At 49.7% G+C, this 19,246-nt stretch overlaps 2 long non-coding RNA genes across 3 annotated transcripts in view; one reads left to right on the forward strand and one right to left on the reverse strand.

Moving 5' to 3' along the window:
* LOC112585723 overlaps positions 1 to 19,246 on the reverse strand; it is a 45,940-nt gene that overhangs the window by 15,873 nt on the left and 10,821 nt on the right. The gene's annotated exons all lie outside the window — the stretch shown is intronic.
* LOC123334168 lies at positions 920 to 13,327 on the forward strand. 2 transcript variants are annotated; one of them, XR_006551993.2, is made up of 4 exons: positions 920 to 1,046; positions 2,642 to 2,739; positions 10,875 to 11,059; positions 13,195 to 13,327. It is a non-coding gene; the product is annotated as an uncharacterized LOC123334168 (long non-coding RNA). The 2 variants fall into 2 exon arrangements; XR_006551992.2 differs by lacking the exon at positions 13,195 to 13,327 and adding an exon at positions 12,442 to 12,558.

Raw genomic sequence — 19,246 nt, forward strand, 5'->3', positions numbered from 1 at the left:
GGGGCCTCCCCTCCCCCCAAGAAGCCTTCCAAGATCCTTCCAGTAAGATGCCAGTTCCACTGGTGGGCACTTCTGTATGCCAAGCCCAATGCTAAGCAAGTTATATGCAGTATCTCATCAATTTTCATAACTCCCTAAGAAGTAGGAACTGTTACAGCCATTCGGCAGGTGAGGAAAGTGGGGCTCAGAGAGGTTAAGTGACTCATCAAGGACACACAGCTGGTAAACGGTGGTAAACTGCTGGTGAGACTGGAGTTTGAAACAAGGTCCCACTGACTCCATGGCCTGCCTGCTTCACCACAGCGTTCTCCCACCTTTCTCTCCTCTCAGCACCTGATAGAGACTCTGCTCCGTTCCTAGACAGGCTACAGGTTGTCCTGTCTCTGTCTACCTCCCCCATCAGACTGTGAGGTTCTCCAGGGCAGGGCCATGTCACATGATCCCCCTTGAGTCTGCTCATCGCAGGCATTATACTCCTTTAAAGGACTCAATTCGACAAGACCCAGAGCAGAGACTGCCCACTGGCCCCTCCTCCTGCGTTTCTGCACCCTCACCTCACCAAGCAGGAGCATCCCCACCCACTGATTCTGCCAGGCTCCATCTCAGGGCCTCTAAACGTTCCTCCTGGCATCACTGAGCCTCTCCTTACAGTGTTTCCAAAATCTCGATGAGCCTTTGCATTTTAAGCAGCTGCGATTGTATCAGATTCCACCCCGCCTCCCCTGGTCTTTCCAGCCGCTCAGCTCTACCCAAGTTTGATGAACTGATCTCGGTTAGATAAATCCCCTCAGCTGTCGGCTTTGCTCAGACTCTGGGAATGACATTTCTCTGGTTTGTTCAGTTTTAATGCAAAGGAGACGCTCGTTCCTACTGAAAACCTTCAAGGCCAGGTGAGACTAATAAAGAGTTTTATACAAACGGCCCCACTCCTCCAATCTGGGCCAAACGGCTGGCTTCTGGCTCCCTGTGGTTTCTGGAAGGCAGGAAGCCGGCAGACAGCAGACCACGGAGGGCGCCAGCGAGACAGCCTTTCTCTTGGCTTCATGGTAATTGGCAGCATTTCCATGCATTTCCATGTGGGATTATGCCATAAATTTACTTGGCTCCAAATGGGGATGCTCACAGCAGGGAATGCAGGAGGAGGCTGGGAGGGGGGCGGCAGTGAGAAGGGGTAGGAAGTGCCCCCAGAGTCTAGGCCCATCACCCCACAGCCAGTCCTCTCTCTGAACCCCACAGGCAGCCCTGTTGAGGGCTGACTCTCCCTGAGGGGGAGGCCTGAGAATCTGCAGCCAGGAACAGCTCCCCAGAAGCAGAGGAATCCAGGGGGGACAAGCGAGAATGGAAACCCTGGGCATCAGGGGACAGTGCAAGTGTAAGGGACACCCAGAAGCTATGTCACAGCCTCAGACTGGACACAAAGGACGGTCCCCACAGTGGGGACACTGCTGTCCCCCTCCTGCTCAGCTGACTAGCTGACCGTTAATCTTTGCCTCTGAAAGCTAGAGCTGGGGGCACTGGGGAAGCAAAAACAAGCAGGACCGAGGGGAGTTGAAGGTTTATGTTTCCCTAATACTTGGGTGTGTTAGGGACTCCTAAGCAGGGGAAGGATAACCTGCTTGGTGGGGGTCCCTGGAGATGAGGTGGCCATGTGGCCACAGACACCACAACACCACAGACGCACTCACTCGTGAGCTTTCTCACACGTGCACATTGGCTGAAACCTCTGTGCATGAGCACGCCCACCACTCACCATCACCCACAAGCTCACAAACATATTCTCACTCGCGGCACACAGACACGCGCCTGTGTACCCACAGCCACAACCTTCACAGGGACCTGCATTTGCTATGTGATGAGTTTGGAGTTTTTTTTCTTTTTTTGTGACTATCGTTTGCAAAACTAATTAAGAGGGATTGAAGCCCAGAGCAGAGCTAATGAGCTATTCAAATACCCTGGCGTCAGCCCCACTGGTGAGGTTCCGGGATGTCTTGAGTTAGCATCAGAAGGAAGAGATGCCCCCTCCAGGGTTCTCGTTTCAGCAGGGAGATTCAACTGTGGTATTGCAGCCTCCTCTCCTCCAAGGGGCCTCCAGCTGGGATGGGGGGAGGGTGGGAAGGGGCACCCTGCAGAAGGGACACTGCCTTGGAGCAGCTGTTCCCAAACTTCAGCATCAGGATCATCTAGAGACTCAGGCCCTACTCCCTGAGATGGATTTGTCAGAGGAATGGGTAGTTTCCTCGGTTCTGTCTCATCACAACAAAAATTTGAAGCGATGGACATTAAAGCCCTCGGACAGACTGTGTCTCAGCTCTCGGACAGATCAATGTCACAGCTCCGTGTTACAGCTCAGTTTTATTTAGAAAATAAAGGAAAATACATCCCTGAGGCATGGAAGGGATTCCCCTTCCTGCATCAAGGGTATGCTGACTCAAAAGACGCGAAGAGAAGAGAGAGAAGAGAGAGCGCGCAAGAGAGCGATCCCTGGCCCTTTGGCTCCTCTTTTTGTTTTTCTCTCCGTGGGCCTGCCCTATGGAAACTGGGCCAGCCAGGAGTGCTGTTTGTTCTTACTGAGGTCCCCACTCCGGTGTTCGGACCTTCCTTTGTTCTATTTTCACGGGCTTTTCCCTTCTTTGTCTTTTAGCCACCGCCATTCTGGATTCCTTTTTCCTGTTCTAACTACCTAACAGATTCAACGGTCTGGGATGGAACCTGAGGATCTGCATTTCAACAGGCTCTCAGGTACGGCTGCTAGACCTTGGGAGCAGGTCCACACTTGGAGAACTTCTGCCTTTGAGGCCTCTGCTCTAAGAGGCATCTGCCTGGACTCCTGCAGTCACAGGGTTTGAGCTTACAAGGGGTTGTCGGGGAGACAAAAAAAACTCCAGATTCTGCCCTCAACCAAAGGTCCCATCGCACCAAGGGATAAAACCCCACCCAGGATTCCAGTGAGAACCAGACTCCCACCCTCACTGTGATCTCTTATCTCCACATAGCGGTCACAGCTCATCCACAGGCACTAGCCCACCTGTCCTTACCTGGCCCTGAAGCCTGACATTCCATTTCACAGGTGAGGAAACCAAAGCACAGAGAGTTGAAGTGATGCGCCCAACCCTAACCCAAAGAGAGCCAGGACCCTACCTCAGGCCTCCAGGCCCCTTTCCAAAAAGCATCCTGCTTTGTCCCACAGGAAGCAGACAAAGTACAATGAAGTCCTACGGAGGGTTCGGAGATTAATGATAAAACATGACTCACAGATAAAGTTGCACCAGCAGCATTAAGCCAGAGGAGCTTCCACTTCTTCCTACTTTGTCCCTCTAAGACAGAACTGACAAAAGCCCAAAAGGTGGCCCGCTCCCCACAAGCACCCACTGTGCCTTGGAATCACATGAAGCCAGGGAAGGAGGACATGCCGAGTCGGCACAGAACCTGCCCAGCAAACACAGGCAATTTCCCTTTGAACTCCCTGCCTCCTCTCTCAGCCCAGCCTCCAGAATGAGCCTGGCTGGGACCCAGGTTCTTCTGCTTGTAATTAACCATTATCGGCTGGTCGAGTCAATAATACAGTGAACTAAATCAGGCTAGGGCAAGAGACAGGAAGGAACTTTAGCCCCTTGAACATGAGGGAGCCCACATAGAATTTCCCTCTATGCTCCAAACATGGCAGACCCTTCTGGGCCTCAGACTTTTCAACATGGATGCCCCCAAAGAAGAATTTTTTGCTTATTTATTGAACATCCAGTCTGCCAAGCAGCTCATAGGCCCTATCACCAATCTTCACAATAAGCCTGGTGCAGCTCTCACTATATTATCCCTAATTTATACATAAGGCGACCGACACAGAGAGAGGAAGTAACTTGCCTATGCTCACACAGCTGGCAACTGAGTCACAATTTTGACTCATTTCATTATGACTTCAAAGACTGTTGCTTTTCTCAGAATTCTCTTTCTCAAGAACTCCTATTTACCCATCAAAACCCAGCGTCACAGTGTTATTTCCTACGTGATGCCCTCCCTCATTCTCTCTGTTCACCTCCCCCAGGCAGGGTGAGCCCTTCTTACCAGAATTCCGAATGAAGTTTTGACTTAGTGGCATTTGACTGGAGGGCCTAGGAGCTCCTGCATTTTGCTCTGCTAATTATCCCTTCTCCTTAAGCTACACATCCAAGGAATAACAGGGGAAAAAAAATGGCACTTGTTATTAACTAGGTCAATGTCTGATATCCCCAGGGCATAACTGCTGTGCACAACCCTAAATCCAAGAGATAACTAAACCAGTGGCCAACCCCAAAGCAGTGGACTCTAGAATTATTTGAAAAGAGAATGAGGCTTAATATCTGGCTCCAATCTTAGTTCCAGAATTTTTATGAGTTTGAAAACCCAATCAGAAGAGACAACCAGGGGACCTGTCTTAAAGGCATGTTGGAATCATAAGCCCAGTTTTCATTTCAGTTTTTGTTTCATGTCATTTGGAGGGTGAGTACTAATGGAGATGGGGGGTGGGAGCTAAAGTCCCCCAGAGCCACCCCTTCACACTGACCCAGGTGAGTACTAATGGAGACTGGGGGTGGGAGCTGAAGTCCCCCAGAGCCACCCCTTAACACTGACCCGGGTGAATACTAATGGAGACTGGAAGTGGGAGCTAAAGTCCCCCAGAGCCACCCCTTAACACTGACCTGGGTGAGTACTAATGGAGACTGGGGGTGGGAGCTAAAGTCCCCCAGAGCCACCCCTTAACACTGACCCTGCTAGGCTTGGGTTTAGTTGCACCACAAGGACTGAGTGAGTGAGAACACAGCCCCCCTGGCAGCAGGTAAGCAGGACCCAGCCTCCTGAATCTGGCCTCCTTTGGGGGACGTGATCCTGGTGGATCAGACTTTTCCCTCCCCCACAGTGCTCTGCTCCCACAGCACCTGTTCATTATGCCCTCGCTCTGCCCATTTGCCTTGTCCTGGCCCAGCTCTAACCCGCCTGCAGGTCCTCAGGGTCTGGCCCAGGGGCTACTCCAGATGCAGAACAGACAGGTGAAGACAGGGTATGAAACACAGGAACAAAGGGTTCTGGGTAAGGGATCCTCCCAAGAAGTCAGAACCAGAATCTTCAAAAACACACATGGAGAGAAGGAGCAGGGAAAGGCTGAAGACCAGTTGGAAAACAGAGAGCAAGACTGAAATGCCAGCAGGTGGGCAGGTGAGCTGCCTAGGAGGTCAACAGGGCCTAGAAAGTAATAATGAGAATGTGATATTCATCCTGGAGCAAAGGGGAGTGACATGATCCGAGCCATGCTTGGAGAGATCTCTGTGGGCCTTGATGGGAAACAGATGGGGGGCAGCCAACACTGCAGGGAGCGCTTCTGAGGCCTCCTGCGTGTCCCCAGCCAAGGGCATGAGAATCACTTCCTGTGATGGTTCATTTTACGTGTCAATTTGACAGTGCCACAGGGTGCCCAGCTAGTTGGTCAGACATTATTCTGGATGTTTTTGTGACGGTGTTTTTGGATGACATTAACATTTAAATCCATGGGCTTGAATAAAGCAGGTTGCCCTCCATAATGTGGGTGGGCCTCATCCAGACAGCTGAAGACCTGAATAGAACAAAAAACCCTCCTCATAGAGCAAACAGGAGTTCAGCAGACCGCCTTTGGACAGGAACTGCACCATCAGCTCTCCCGGGTCTATAGCCCACATTGTAGATTTAGACTTGCCAGTCTCTGTAATCATGTGGGCCAATTTTTATACTAAATGCCTTTATATGTGTGTGTATGCGCACACACATACACACACACACATACACACACATCCTATTGGTTCTGTTTCTCAGGAAAACCCTAACTAATAGAGTTCCCATCACAGAGGCTCACCCAGATTGGCTGTCCAGCCATAGTGCATAATAGGAGTGCTAAGTTGCTTCAGACTCTTTGCGACCCTGTGGACTATAGTCCAGCAGACTCCTCTGTCCATGAGATACTGAAGGCAAGAATACTGGAGTGGCACATGAGGGACAAGACACAAAAGCAAAGTCAAGTCTGGTCCATTCTACCTGCCCCAAGGCATTGGCCCAGCTTCTCACCCCAAGGTTCTGGTCTGCTGCTAAAGGTAAAAATAGCCACATAAAGTGTATACTAAGTTGATAACATATCACACATATTAACTCATGTAATCCTTCAACAACCCTGAAGATAGGTATTATTATGATATCCATTTTATAAATGAGATAACCAGGTCACAGAGAGGCTCGGTAGCTAGCCCAAAGTTACAAAGCTTGTAAGTGAGACAGCTGGAACTCAAACCCAGCACTCCAGCTGGCTCCAGAGTCTGGGATACTTTCTTTCATTGTAGGAAAATATACATAGCCTACAATTTACCATTATAAGCATTTTAAAGTGAACACTTAAGTGGCATTAAGGGCGTTCACATTGTTGCACAACCATCAGCACCATCCATCTCCCGAGACGTTTCATCATCCCAAACTGGAACTCCATACCCCTTAAACAATAACCCTGCATGTCCTCCTCCCTCAACTGGTAATCTCTATTCTATTTTCTGTCTCAGTGAACTCCAGCTTCTTCACATAAATGAAGTCATACAGTTTTTGTCTTTTTGTGTCTGTCTGATTTCACTCAGCAGAATGTCCTCAAACTTCATTCGTGTTGTTCTAAGTGTCAGAATCTCTTTCCTTTTTGAGACTGAATAACATTCCATCATACATGTATATTACATTTTGTTTATCCACTCATCCATTGATGAATGAACATTCTCCTTTTGGGCTATTGTGAATAGTGCTTCTGTGAACACTGATGTACAAGTATCTGTTCGAGCCCCTTCTTTCAAATCTTTTGGGTATATACCCAGAAGCAAAGTCTGGAATCTTGAGTTCTATGCGGAACTGTCCCTAAACAGTTTTAGACTTCTCTACAAAGGCAAAGAAAGCCACCTCCCTCCCCGGCTCTTCCCACCCTAGCTGCTTTCCCTCCCACTGTTGGTCTCCACTCTCCATATATCCCTGTCTCCAGCATAAGCCTTCCCTAACTCCAGGCTTTTATATATCCTTCCACCCCTGTGTCTCTCAGGCATCTCAAACTCAACACATCCAAATTAGAATTTTCAGTTCATCCTCCCCCAAGTGTCACCATCTAGTCACTGGCACCTACAGCAAGCCTGAAACTGGAACCAAAATCCTGGGTATCATCCCAGACACCTCCCTCTCCTGCCCTCACTTAACACGCACCATCCACTGCCAAGGCTTGTCAACCCTAACCTCCGAACAGCCCTGGAATCTCTTCACTTCTCTCCATCTTCAGTCTCAGCAGTCTCACCTCCCAGGCCAATGCCATTCTTTGCCTGGACCACTGCATCAAACCTCCCCTCCAATTTCTTTGCATCCACTCTCTGCAGACTAGCAATCAATTCTTGACACGGCAGGCATGCCCACAGGCAAACTTTCCCTGGTCTTCTGTTGCTTGTAGGATGAAGTCCAAAGCCTTTATGATGACCCAGAAAGCCCCAAAGATCCACTGCCTGCCACTTTTCCAGCCTCCTTTTATGCACCTCCAGCCCTGGAGGAACTTCTTGCAATTCCTCCAAGGAACTTGCTCTGTAATACACCAGAGTCTGCACCCACTGTTCCCTCTGCCTGTAACACTCTTTCTCCCCAATACATCTTTGCCTGGACCAGTTCATACTCACTCTTTAGGCTTCAGGAAAAATGTCACTTCCTCAAAGAATCCTCCCCTTAACCTTGAGCCCCAGGATGAATCAGGACCCCTTGTTGGTCTCACACAGCCTGAGTTGTTTGCCTTCATAGCAACTAGTTTTAAAATTATGATATAATTATTAGAATAATTATTTCTCCCCTCTCCATCTCTTCCACATGACCATGAGCTCCATGGGTGCAGGGTCTTTGCCCATCTAGTTCCTCATTGTATGTGCAACACCATTGCTCAAAATATTATGTTTCAGATGAGTGTTATTGAACATCAAAGTACCTGACATCAGAAATGACCTTCAACTATTGGTAAATCCCACCGCCACCCATCCTGCCTCTACCGAGGCATGGCTATTCACCAAAACACACACCAGCAGTTCCACACAGGTGCCTGGTGACACACACAGGCACTCTCATAGGCACCTGAGACACACTGACACCCACAGCCACCACACACGGGCTTATGTGTGTGACACAAGCAGTACACGCACCCCCAGGCCACACACTCACACACTCACAGACATGCACATAGGTAGACGTGTGACACCACCCCCAGGTTTCACATGTGCACGCTGCCATACGTTGTCACACGGATGGTCACGCACCCACAGCCTTGGTCACAGACTCATATGCAAACTCTAGCACACACATGGCCTTGCACGCAGCCCATAGTGTCACTCACAGCCTCACACCCACACAGCCCCACACTCCTACACTCTCAGCCAGCTTCCAGGTGACAACTGGGGTGGCTTCTAAGAGCCCCAGGGCTGGGACAGCCCTTCTCAGCTCCTGGATGTGACTCTCTCCCCAAAGCCCCCCAGAAGCCTTCGAGCCCTTTCCAGCTCATTCCAGCCTCTCTCTCAGTCATCTGCCCACCAGCCCAGTCCATCTCGGGTCCCAGACTGCAGGTTCGAGGCTGGAGCAGATGTGAGAGGCAGGGCTGAGGGGATAGGACCCACGCAGCAGAACTGATCACTACTCCAGCACCGCTGGGAATGATTTGCTCTCACATTTTTTATATATTTCCATATAAAATTGCTCGCTCTGATTCTTGGGAAGAATTCAAATGAGAAAAGTCCCGCAAACAATGAAAGCGGCTGGGTAATAAGGAGCCATTGTCATTTCTTGGGCTTTGAGCACTTCTCATCCCAGAAAACAGGAGCTTAATTACATACAGGAGCTTGGTGTTGCTATAGGGGGTGATGGAAGAACTGGACTCAAAAAGGGATCTACATGGATGTGAATGTGTGTGTGTGTGAGCAGGTGCATTTGTATCATGTGTGTGCGCTGATGTGAATGTGTGTCTATTCCACTTTCCTATATCTACCTAGCAAACTACCCTCGAAACCTAGTGACTTGAAGCGGAAAGGTGGAGGAGGGATGGACTAGGAATTTGGGGTTAGCAGATGCAAACTGTTACACATAGAATGAATAAACAACAAGGTCCTAGGTATAACACAGGGAACTCTATTCAATATCCTGGGGTAAATCATAATGAAAGGAATATAAAAAAAGAACATATGTATGTGTATAACTGAATCACTTTGCTTGACAACAGAAATTAACACAAAATTGTCAATCAACTACATATCAATTAAAAATAAATTTTAAAAATTCGTGGCTTAAAATAACAATCATTTTATCATAGCTCACAATTTTGTGGATCAAAATTCAGGCTAGGCTTGGCTGGGTAATTCTCCTGGTCCCTGGAGTGGGAACAGAAATAGTGATTTTCAGCTGGAGAGCAAGGTGGTCTTCTCCAAGATGGCTTCATTCATATGTGCGGTACCTCAGCAAGGGGAGGAAGGCTGGGCTCCACCAGAACTTTCGACTAGAGCTCTTCACCAGGCCTCTCCAGCAGGACGGTCAGGGTGTCAGACTTCATATGGTGGCTCAGAGCTCTGAGGGGGTCCCTGAGGTAGGGGGAGGTGGCAAGGCTTCTTATGGACTTGATTTGGAAGTCTCAGAGCCTCACGTCCACCACATTCCTTTGGTCAAGTAAGTCTCCAGGCCTGGCCAGATCCTCAAGGAAGGGAATCAGCCTCCATATGTCTCAGTAGGAAAAAAATGGGACTGTAGTCCATGGAATTCTCCGGGCCAGAATATTAGAGTGGCTAGCCTTTCCCTTCTCCGGGGGATATTCTCAACTCAGAGATCGAACCCAGGTCTCCCACATTGCAGGCGGATTCTTTACCAGCTGATCCACCAGGGAAGCCCAAGAATACTGGAGTGGGTAGCCTATCCCTTCCCCAGCAGGTCTTCCCAACCCAGGAATCGAACTGGGGTCTCCTGCATTGCAGGCGGATTCTTTACCAGCTGAGCTCCCGGGAAGCCCCAGGAAAAGTCGCAGTGCATCTCTAATGCACCGCTGTGTCTATCACACTCCGAGAAGCCATCATAGAGTAGTGAGAAGACCCTGCATTTACAAGCGCATTAGTGGGACCTCTCTGGTGGTCCAGCAGTTAAGACACTATGTACCCACTGCAAGGGGCACAGGTTTGATCCCTGGTTGGGGAACTAAGATGGCACGGGTTCCATCCCTGGTCAGGGAACTAAGATCCCTCGTGCCACACAGTGTGGCCAAAAAATAGGACACAAATGAACTAAAGAGTGCATTAGAGGTGGTATGCTGCAGTCCATGGGTTCACAGAGAGTCGGACACGACTGAACAACTCAACAACAAGAGGTGGGTTTGAATCCCAGTGCCTCTGCTCACAAGCTGCATGGCCTTGAGCAACCTAAATAATTCCTCGCGGGCTCAGTCTCCTGATCTGTCAAAGGCTGTTGTTGTGAGGACTCATATGCAAGATTCAGGCAACAGCATTTAGTGAGCACCTACTGTATGCTAGATGGCCAATGCCTGCGCCTTTCCCCTTGCTTTCCTCCCCCACTCTCCTGCCCCAGCACGCGCCTAAGGGGACTCTAGAGATGAGGGGGAAGGGTAGGAGAGAGTCCAACAGCCTCTGAGGTCACATTAGAAGCTGACCAGCAGCAGCCTGGCTCCTGCCAGCCTCCTGATGGTCCTGTCTGCTCCCGTGCCAAGGCCCAAGGTGAGCCCAGGAGCATCAGCCATCTGGTCCAGCTGGGCCAGCGAGAGGCAGCTTTGCCAGCTCAGGGGCGGCCCTGGCTAACAATGGTGTTAATTTTTCATTTGTTTGTTTGATTTTCTGCAGTGAATGAGGAATGCTGCAACAACATCTGGAGCCGCCCCCAGCGGAAGCCTGCAGAGCGGCGGTGGCAGCGGTGATATAGCTCAGAACGCAGCCTCTCACCGTGTGGACACCACGCATACAGCAGCACACGCAGACACGTGCACGTGGCCATGTCTGCATGTCCACACGTACACATGAACATGCATGTATGTTTGTACACCACACAAGCATGCCCTGTACATGTGTGCTTGTGTGTGCATGTATGTTCTGACATGTGCATTCATACCTATGACCCATACACATATGGCCATGCCTGCATGTACAGATACACATGCTTACACATGTGTTCAGACGTGTGCATTCACACCTATGACCCATACACATACGGCCATGCCTGCATGCACGGATGCACATGCTCAGATGCACAGGCCTGGCCACAGACACAATCACGGCACAGCACTCGGACTGAGATAAGGGATCCCAGTTCTGGGCTGGAGCTTGGGAAGGCCACAGCCCCAGGGAGGCCCCAGGAATCTGCGCTCTCTGTGCCCCATTCAAGTCAGCGAAAGCCAACCCTGTCCTTCAATCTGGAACTGGAGCCCAGCTTCCCAGCCCCTCTCCTTGGCGACACAAATTTCCCTGGCCCTGCCCCAGCCTGATCACAGCTCCCCGTCCCTATCCTGGAGGCTGATTGAACAGCTTCCCCCTCTGCTCCCAGCAGCCTGCTCACCACACCCCCTCCCAGTGCTTAGAGACTGGTGCTTGCGGACAGTCACCTCCCCTCCTTGAATGATGCGTTCTCTGGTTGTGAAATTGGAGGGTTATCTAGTCAATTTATTGACTAGACTACCACAGCCCAGGGGCACATCTGCATGGAGCCGCAGGGCTGTGTGCCTACACGTGTCTGTGCCTGGGTGGATCTACACACGTGCTTACGTTCATGTATTTGTGCCGCCAAGTCTACCTTTGCATGTCACCGAGTATCTACATGTCTGTCTGCACACATCTGTGAATGTCTGTGTCTGTGACTCTGTGTGTAACCCTGCATTTGTAAGTGTGTCTGTGTGTTTGTATATCTGTGCTTGTGTGCTTCTGGGTCATTGTCTGGTCATTGCGTGTCCTTATGTCATGAATGCCCTTACATATATGTGAATCTGCAGAGCTGTGTGTGTTGATGTACAGGTGTGCATACTTACGTCTCCGTGCTTTTACACATATGTCAGTGTGCCTGTGTGTCAGTATGTCGGGTTTCCCGGGTGTCACCAGTGGTAAAGAACCCGCCTGCCAACGCAGGAGACGTAAGAGATGTGGATTCGATCCCTGGGTTGGGACGATCCCCTGGAGGAGGAAATGATAACCCACTCCAGTATTCTTGCCTGGAGAATCCCATGGACAGAGGAGCCTGGCCGGCTATAATCCACAGGGTTATAAAGAGTCAAACATGACTGAAGCAACTTAGCATGTGTGCAAGACAGAGCATGGCTGTGTGTATGTCAGTGTGTGCCTGTGTCTGCATGTATGTGTTGGAAGCCGGGATGAAAGCAGGAAGCAGGTCAGTGTCAGGACATGATCCTTGGTTTCTTTCAAGCTCCGGCTCCATCCGGACTCAGCCATCCAGCTGGGTGGGAAGCAGGCAGCGAGAGAGAACAGAGCTCCCCAGACCAGAAGCAGGCGTCTGCCCAATGGTGCGGTGTGGTCACAGAGGCCAGAAGGCACAGGGGCAAGTCTGTGTCCCTGAGGCCCCTCGCCCCTCACCTGGCGGCAGGCCGAGGATCTTCAGAACCAAAGGACAATGGGGAAACCTCGCATTTTGTTCCCTGTGTGCCCCTGCATCTCCTGTGGGTCTCCGTGTGGGCTCCTCCCCTGGACCCTCTCCCTGCACACAGGTGTGTGTCACTGATCAGCTTTATCCTTTCTCTCATTCATCCCTTCCCAGGCAGAGTGTCCACATCTCTCTCTCTCTCTCTCTCTCACACACACACACACACACTCACAGTGCACAGGCCTTGGTCTCCATCCTACTCACACTCCTTGTGAAACACTCTGGCACACATTTCCCTGGGTCTCCATGATTCTTTCCTTCTCTATCCCCTCATGCCCTTCTCCCAGTGTTGGTAAGAACAAGGTCTTTGTCCTAACTGCTGGAGTAAGGTTCTTGGGTTGCTAATAATAGAACCCAATGAACAGCATGGGATTTTTAAAGTGGGATGTTATGAGGATACAGGGGTGTCTTGTGAAACTCAATGGCAGAACCAGAGCCCAGCATCCAAAGGACTATAAATCTGATGGGAACACAGAACCTTCTGTCTTCATCTTCTCTCCCCTCTTCCTTCTCTTTCAGCTTCTCCTTGTACTTGAGTAACCAAGGATGGCTGCTACCCCACTCCTGAGCTCAAGGTACCTCATTTCCAAAGACTAGCCAGGACTGGCCAGCACCAATGGTTCCATGACTGTGAGAGAGGAAATATGAGTGGCGAAGCTTGCTTCAGTTATCGACTGGTGGTCCAATCAGTAATGACTGGGAGCGGAGTCACATGGAAACATGGCTGCCAAGCCCCACCCCCTGGGGATGCCCAGCAGTTCTCACACAGAAGATCTCAAGTTCAGTGCCCCGCAGGGTGAATGAGGCACCCAGGGTCAGCAGGTAAGGAATCCTACGGTACTGGATGTGCAGGCCTGGGTCTCAAGAATGCAGATGGCAATGGGTGCTATGGATTGAACTGTATTCTTGTCCAACTCATGTATTGAATTCATCGAGTGAATGCTGACTCTCAGTGTGGCTATATGTAGAGATGGGAAGTAATTAAAGTTAAATGAAGTCTTTAGGGCGGGACCCCCATAGACCAGAAACTTGATCTGGGACTTCTAGCCTCCTTAACTATGAGAAAATTAATTTCTGGGGTTTAAGCCACGCAGTCTGTGGTGTTTTGTTATGGCAGCCTGAGCTGACTGATATGGTGGGTTTATCCATTTCCGAGTCTTCAAAAGGTAGTGATGTGAAATCTACAGGACACCATGAGATCTCCCGGGGCCGAGGATAGGACCTGGGAGTAGCCCACACTACGATCTGTTCCCCAAGAGCACCCTGTCTTTCTGATTGGATCTGCACTGCCCACAACCCTCCGAGCCCCAGCTTAGGGGCAGCACCCAGCAGCAGCCCCTCCTCTGTCTCCCTTCTAGGTATACAGCTCCACCCTCCCACCACACCCGCAAGCTGGCAGTGACACTCTGCACGCCGTGTCACCTCTTCCTGGCTTTATTCTTACCTCTACCTATCCTGGTCCTGCCCTCCTGCACATCACCAACTAAGAAATCCCCCAGGTTGGGGTCGCGGACAGTGGTGCTCATATAAGCATCAGCACCTCCCCCTTCCCGAGGCAGGTGACCCTGTTAATGGAACCAGAGCTCCAAACCATGGTGAGAATGGGAAGAAAGGCTTCTCTCACTCATCGATCCAGTTATTGTGTGTCCTTTCTTTAGATAAAGCAAAGACACTGAGAGACTCCAGGTCCTGCTCATGGGCAGGAGCACAAACTCATCAGTCCGGGCTCCTCCATCACTTTTGCTCCGAGACACAACAAAGGCCTCTCAGCCTCAGAATAGCTAAACCAGCTGGCTGACAGTGTGCTTTCAAGGCATGCCTGAGAGCACTCATTTCAAAGCACGTGGTCTACCCAGCCTCAGGTTAAGAACTGGGTTCACAGTCTGCTGGGAATCTGCTGGCAGCTGACAATAATCATTCTTTTCTCTGACATTTAATGAGAACTTACTATGTGCCAAGTACTATGCTAAGCACTCTACAGACATCATCTTGTTGAATTCTCAGCCTCTCTGTTCAGATAGGTCTTATGATACCCATTTTTTTAGACAAGAAAATGAAGCCTCAAAGGTTAGATAACTTGCCCAAGAATCACTAGCTAATTAGTGGCAGAGCCAGGATTCCAATATAGTCTGTCCAACTTAAAAGCCAGAACTCTGAGCCTCTGTGTCCTGTTCTCACTACCAGGACAGGCATGTGTGGCTGGGGCAGTGGTCAAGGGGTAACTGTGTGTGACTGAGTGGCCTACCCTTGCCTGCAGCTGACAACGACAGAGACCAAAAAGACAAAAGCTGACCAACCCCTATGAGAACAAAAAATCCCGAGATTCTTCCAGCGTCTGTCCTCACATACCCAATAATTCTGCACTGCCTGGTTTCCTGCTTCAAGTGCGTGTTCTCACTTCAACTGTACACCTCTGGAGGGCGGGACCTGGGTCCCCCTCTTACCCACATTCCCCAGGGCTGCACAAAGTGGAAATTCAGTACCAGCTTTCCCTATGGTTGTCTTCTGGTTGGTTAAGTGGGTGGTGGATTTGGTTGTTTGAATTGTCAGGTGGTTGCTTAGATGGTGGGAGGGTCAATCAGTCAAATGTTGATACAGTTGGATGATGTCAACATGTGGGGTGAGTCTAGGGGAATTTTCTGAGTGGGCCACTTACCATTTGATCCCAACGGGAGTTTCCTTGGGGCTCAAAAAACTCTCCCCAGGAGGAAATACAAAATCTTCTAATGCTTCTCGCTTCCTTTTTCCCCTCCCCCTGCCCAATCCCAGGCTTGCAACAAGGATCGGGGTGGTCTTCCTTCCTCTCATCAGCTCCAAATTGTCAACTAAAGAGGACCCGGTCCCTGGGAGGGGCACTGAGTAGCCCGGCATGGTCACCCCTGGAAGCACATGGGTAACTGGCCTTCCTTGGTTGACTGCGTGGGCCATGGGGTGGCTTCCTGAAGTCTGGAATGCTGCAGCGTAGAGAACAAGGGGCCCAGCACTTGGGAGAAGCTCTGCTCCTCCTGCCCAGGAAAAAGGTCATGTGCTCCGATATGAGTAATTAATTTTCTCCGAGCCATGTTGAAAAGGTTAACCTGATTTATGGCACGCAATTGAGTGTAGAATGGGTTGTGTATCTTGTAAAAGGCCCGTTCTGGTGTCTGAGTCTATAGATTCGCCCGCAGCTAGGCATCAGCTGGGAGCTGGCCCTTCTTTTATGCCTTTATGCGGAATTCACGGGAAAATCCCAGAGAGAGCCCCACTTGGCCAGAAAGTTGCTTCCTGGACTCCAAAGCCTAGGGAGGCGTCATTGGCAGGTACAAAGGAGGGAGTCTTCTGCTCCTGTCACAACCCGCAACTCAGCTTCAGCCTCAGCCTTAATTTTCATGCAACCCAGGGTTCAGAAAGAAAAGCCCATCTCTGGGCTTGAGTTCTGAGTTCAAAACTAGGTTCCTCCACTGACCTGATTCTGAAATGGGGTGAAGACTTCTTGCCCTCTGACCTTTCTTCTTGCCATTTACTAGCTATGTGAGCCTAGGCGAGTTACCTAACCTCTCTGCGCCTCCGTTTCCTAATCTGCAATAATAATAGTACCTATCTCATAAGGTTGTTATGAGGATTGCTTGAGTTGACATTTACCAGGTCATAGTATATGGAGCACAGTGTCTGTTAAATAAACAAAATGTGAAGATGAAAGAGGCTTAGATGTCTGGATGTTCTCAGGGAGGTGTCAGGCAAGCACCATCACCTGAGTCTTGGCTCCAGCTGAGAAGGGTGCCAGTGGTCCTAGGGCTTCAAGGACAGATGGGACTATGTTGAACAAAAAGGGAGCTGATGGAGATGGAACACAGTGGCCAAGAGAAGTTTTCTGCCTGGTGTCTTTGTCTTCTCACCCAACATGTAAACTTTGCTCTCCAAAGCCAAAGATGCAGGTCAAACCCAAAGATGCTAGTCTAGCACCACCTAGTGGAAAGACTGAAGTCAGCGTAGGGGTGGCTTCTGGGCCCCTTCTTGGGGCGGAAAAGAAGTTGCTAGGAGGGGAGAAACACTCCACCAGAACCCTCCCTAAGAAACGATCCAGCTGAGAGCTTTTCACTTTGTGCCCCTGTGGAATATGTTGTCGTTGCTCTTGTTTAGTCACTAAGTTGTGTCTGACACTTTTACAGTCCCAAAGACTGTAGCCCACCAGGCTCCTCTGTCCATAGGATTTCCCAGGCAAGAATACTAGAGTGGGTTTCCCTTTCTTCTCCAGGGATCTTCCTGACCCAAGGATCGAACCTGCGTCTCCTGAGGTTCCTACATTGCAGGCAGATTCTTTACCGCTGAGCCACAAGGGAAGGCCCCTGTTGAATATAGTTGTATAGTATTTTACAGAAGATAGGTGGTCTGGTATGTAGGTCTGCATGGATATATCATGTGCATGCTTCAGTCTGTCTATGTAATTATTGATTAAATGGGTTAATAGGTATGAAGAACTTAGACCACTGCCTCCACATAGAAAGCATTCAATAAATGTTGATTATCATTATTATTCATGTACATGTGACTATACTGTCTGAATGTTCACGTAAACATGGATGCCTATATCTTTGTTTACAGATGCAAGCATGTATATATACATTTAACTCAAAATGCATATGTGCTTATGCATGTGCATATGTTTATGGATATGAATATGCTTGTATGTCTGTAAGCATGGTATGCACGTGAATGGAGACGTGGGAAGGTTTGTGCATCTGCATATTTGTCTGTGTACCTATGGATATCTTCTGGTATATTTGTGTACCTTCACTGAATGGAATTGCTGCATAGAAGTACCAATTACTACAAACTTAGTCACTTAACACAACACCCAATTCTTATCTCCTGATTTTTGTGGGTCAGGAATTCAGGCACAGCCTAGCTGGTCCTCCACATAAGGTCTCACAAAGCTGCACATAAGGTGTTGTCTGGGGCTGTGAGCTCGTCTAAGGCTCAGGGTCCTCTTCCAAGCTCATGTGGGTGTTGGCAGAATGTGTTTCCTTGTAGCTCATGGCAGCACGCATGGTCAAGCCAGCAGGAAAATCTCTCTCTCTCTGACCTCTAAATCTTCTTTTAAGGGCTCACCTGATTAGGTCAGTCTCACCTAGGATAATATTCCTTTGATTAACTCACAATCAACTGATTAGGGACCTTAATTACATGGGGGGGGAGGGGAAATCCCTTCACTTCTGTCATAAAACATAAGCTAATCATGGGGTGATATCCAATCATATTCACAGGCTCCGCCCATACTTAAGGGGAGGGGATTATACAGGGCGTGTAGGCCAGAGGGTGGGGCTCTTAGGGGCCATCTTAGAATTCTTCCTACCATAAAGTATGAGTGTGTGTGTGTGGGCTCTATATACACATGACTGTATACAGGGGTCTGAATATGTATGCATCTATGAGTGCTTCTTCTGTGTGTTGTATCTTCCCAGTGGAATTACATATTTCTATAAGACTGGGAGACTTCTCAAGGCCAGAACTGCCTACTCCATCAGTCCAGGGACTTTGTCAGTGTTAGGATTTTAGCTCTTCTACTTGATGAGGAACTTCCCGAAGTGGGGTCTGTGTTATCTGCCCCACTCCCCACACCCCATACAGTGTCAGGTCCCTACCTTAGAGGTGCTGAATCATCATATTTGTGCCACTGGCTCACTCGCAAGCATGCACACGTATGCACCTTCACACACACACGCGTGCGCACATGCCTGAATCACTCTTTCAGGCAGGGCCCAGGAACAGCTCTCACTGCTCCTCCTTGAGGGAAGCCACCTCCCCTCCTTTCTCCTGCCTGCCATGTGATTACAAAGTCACTGCTCTTTACAAAATAAGACTGGGACAAATCACCCCCCACTACTCCAACCTGAGATCCTGCTTGGAACCCAAATGGTCCCGCAGTCAGATAATGGGCCTCATGTCCTTATACAATTACCGAGGGACCATCAGCCCCAGGGGATGCTGGAGCCCCAGTGAGCTGTAGCTAGAAAGTTGCCTGTGGCCAAGTAAGTTTGTGAAACTCCTGCTGGCTCCTACCCTCTCTTGGAATTTTCCACTAAAGATGAGCACAGGAAAGGCTCTGAAGGGCCTGCAAGAAAGAAACCTTTCTGCCTTGGTTTAACCAGCACTGCCTAAGCTTATTTATCCACACACCCATTTTTCTCCAAACACATTCAACAAAGCATACCTTGGATTATGATTGTAAGCCATTCTTCAGCTTCCTAGGAGGCTCATGTGGGCCCTTGGGGTGATGGTAAGGATTAGAAGGGTGCTGCTGTGCAGGGATCCCACCCAGACATGGACTGGCCTTCTGGGAGGGAAAGCAGGGAAACTATGGAGGTAATTTTGCTGCATGTGGAGGTCGGTGGTTAGTCCAGAGGCAATGGAGACTTGGACATGGGAACTCCTGGATCCCACAGAGACATTGGTTTGAGAAGACAAGTGGATGTTGGACTTCCCTGGTGGTCCAGTGGTTAAGAATCTGCCTGCCGGTGCAGGGGACACGGGTTTGATCCCTGGTCTGGGAAGATTTCATGTGTTGCAAGGCAACTGAGCCCATGTACCACAA

This window comes from Bubalus bubalis, chromosome 6, assembly GCF_019923935.1.
Source record: "Bubalus bubalis isolate 160015118507 breed Murrah chromosome 6, NDDB_SH_1, whole genome shotgun sequence".
NCBI lineage: Eukaryota > Metazoa > Chordata > Mammalia > Artiodactyla > Bovidae > Bubalus > Bubalus bubalis.